This window comes from Saccostrea cucullata, unplaced genomic scaffold (assembly GCF_032062105.1).
Source record: "Saccostrea cucullata isolate Sc308-1 unplaced genomic scaffold, CSIRO_AGI_Scuc_v1 ctg635, whole genome shotgun sequence".
Classification (NCBI taxonomy): domain Eukaryota; kingdom Metazoa; phylum Mollusca; class Bivalvia; order Ostreida; family Ostreidae; genus Saccostrea; species Saccostrea cuccullata.
Window position 1 is genome coordinate 1 of NW_026926504.1, and position 3,109 is coordinate 3,109.

Genomic DNA, 3,109 nt, shown 5'->3' on the forward strand with positions numbered 1-3,109 from the left:
TTAGTAAATTAGGTTGAAAAAATGGCAAATATATGTAATTTCAGTGATATCGCACTAATTAATACACTTGAATTTTAATTAGATTTGATTAATTAAAGCAAGACATGATTTTAATTATGCGACAATACCCAAAGTATCAAATTCAAACAATTAATTTATTCTCTGACAAAAAATGCCTGAATGTTATATGATTTATTATGCTGATGGTTCAAAGTCTTTAAAAATGTATGCTGGAAAAGAGTAACCCCCCTTGCTTTTTAGTGAATATACCTATCTGTACAGATTTTAAATAACAGAAACAAAGTATTTTTTTAAAGTGACTTACATAAATAAACCCTTTTGTATGAAAATCAGACTAAAATTCACATTTCTAAAAATTGATGCATTCTTGAAGGTGGCAGAGGATAGTTTTTTTACAATCAAAACGTTTGAGTGACGGTTTACTTAATATTGAGCTGCTTTAAAAATGTGCATTGAAAAATTTTAAATTCCCTCTACATGTAATAATAGTATGAAGTAGTCCCTTGAGAAATTTGAAGCTTTTAGGAATAAAACATGTACAACTTACAGAATGAGCCCTAAAGATGGCGCAGGGACAATCTCAAAATTTCATGTGAATCAAGCCTATTTTCACTATTTCGCCGCAGCCCCATCTGCTTCCAGGCCCGTGCGCCTGACCTAAGCTACCACACAAATTGCAGAATAACATTTGTACATACCAATGAACAGCAAGAGATAATGGCTCAACCACCTCGTTTTCAAGCTACAATTCATCCTGTGAACCCACCCCGCTTTTCTGGTGAAATACCGGTAGAGCGAGTTTTGAGCTTAGTTTCGTATTTCTAGTCCATATCCCATATACAGTAGTAGTGACACTAAAGTGTCATATTTCAATAAAATATACAAGGTCCCTCCAAATGCACCCATAAAATATTCTAGCAATAAAATTACCTATAATATGCATTCAAACCTCAGGTTTCTCTATTTTTTCTATTTTTTGACCGGTACTTTATTCGAAACTATCCTCTGCCACCTTAGACTTGCTGAAGTCTCCATGTTTTTTAATCCTTGGCCAGGCCTAGTTATAAATAAAAACGGTCAAATTGGAATTGATACCCTTATTTAGTAACATTAGAAGAATCTCAAGTATTAAATAGACAGTTTCTGGTGTAGGCTATGATATCCTATTAGGAAATATGTCAAACTCGTCTCTGTTTGATAAATCATATTAAAAGCTGTGTCAATCGAAACTAGTGCTAATTGTAACGGGGACCGTTACAGATGTTCCCCAAACGCTCCCCATCTCCCTTTTGGTGCCATATTCCCTGTAAGCTTCATCAAATAAGACAAACTTTATGCATTTGAGACTTTAACAACGTTTACCCAGAAGGGTACCAAGTTCATTCAAATTTAGCACTGCACGCGTGCGCATGTGAATGCATGTGCGTAATGACCATATCATCTTTTCTACACAATCTGTATACTTTAATATACTAAATATTAAAGTATTTAATCCAAAAGTATTAAAAAATACGCTCATTCAAGTGTATTTTTGATTTTATTCATTTCACGTGCACGCACGTGCATACATGAGCATGGTGACATACCTTCTTGTAGAAGTCCATTACATCTATCTATGTTCTAAATCCCACTCCGTTTGGTTGAAAACCAAGGGAGTTATAGCTGATTAAAGTTTCAGCCAATCAGATTGCAGCGTACGTTCACGCATGTGTATTGATGTGCATGGTGATCATACCTTCTTGTAGAAGTCCATTATATCTATCTATGTTCCAAATCTCATCCTGTTTAATTGAAAACTAAGGGAGTTATAGGTATTTAAAGTTTCGGCCAATCAGATTGCAGCGCACGTACACGCACGTGTATGGATGTGCATGGTGACCATACCTTCTTGTAGAAGTATATTATATCTATCTATGTTCCAAATCACATCCTGTTTGGTTGAAAACCAAGGGAGTTATAGCTATTTAAAGTTTCAGCCAATCAGATTGCAGCGCAAGTGCATGCACGTGTTTTCATGATAATTTTTATATATCATTTTGTAGGATATCCTAATGCATGGCTATGTTCAAAATTTCAAAGGATTTCATCAAAAAACAAGAAAGATATTGAGACTTTAGTTTCAGCCAATCAGAGCGAAGCGCACGTGCATGCGCGTGAGATCTTGCTATTTTGACCATGTCTTATTGTCTATGCTACTAATATATCCTTATATTATCAGTTTCAAAGCATTTCATCAAAAATGTAAAAAGTTACGCCGATATCAATTAAATCGTCATTTTTCGTGTTGCACGTGCGCGCTCTTGCAAGCACGTGCGCGCAAAATGACCTTTGTTCGGCAAATCTACATAATATGTCTACTGACCCTAAAAACATTTTACCTTACTCAGATGTGTAGTTTACAAGATCACTCGAGGACAAAATTTTCCCAGGAATAATAATAATAATAATAATAATAATAAGAAACAGAGTAAAAACAATATGTTCCCCAACTTCGTTTGGGGAACATAATAACAATGAACTCAATTACTTCATATAATACACTTGTGTAAACATTAATTTATTGTTTTATTCCAGTACCTCTTGGACTTTACCTCTGGCGCTAGGGATAGGAGTCGTCGTTTTTATCGCTGTTATCATCATAATCATTGTCATTGTGTTAAAGAGGGGTAACAAGCTTTTTCTTGTTTAACATCTATCTTATATGTATCAATACATGTATCTGATTATGAAGTATAAGATCGCTTTTCTTTTTCAGGTAATGCTGCAACACAGTCGACTGAGGATACGATGTATAGTATTGTATATTCTTCAGCCGGAAAAAGATAAGGGAAACTGACTGCAGCATTTAAACAGAGGTTGTGTTACTGTAATTGCCAAACAATTTAATGTAAAAGAGACTTGTACATCTTTCTTCATTGAAAATCATTTAATGCATTAATTGTCTGCGGTATTTCATATTATCATCTTCATATATTGTTTATTTTCATTTCCAAGTCCTGGATATTTTAATGAATTTAAAAATTAAAAAGATTTTGAGGAACGTCTCGTCTGACCTTAAAGTAGTAATATCCCACTACATGTATATCAC

General features: G+C 34.2%; 1 long non-coding RNA gene across 1 annotated transcript; it reads left to right on the top strand.

The window, feature by feature from the left end:
- Positions 1 to 2,601: 2,601 nt before the first annotated feature.
- LOC134271864 (uncharacterized) lies at positions 2,602 to 2,833 on the top strand. The gene is made up of 2 exons (XR_009993102.1): positions 2,602 to 2,687; positions 2,777 to 2,833. It is a non-coding gene; the product is annotated as an uncharacterized LOC134271864 (long non-coding RNA).
- Positions 2,834 to 3,109: the final 276 nt, after the last annotated feature.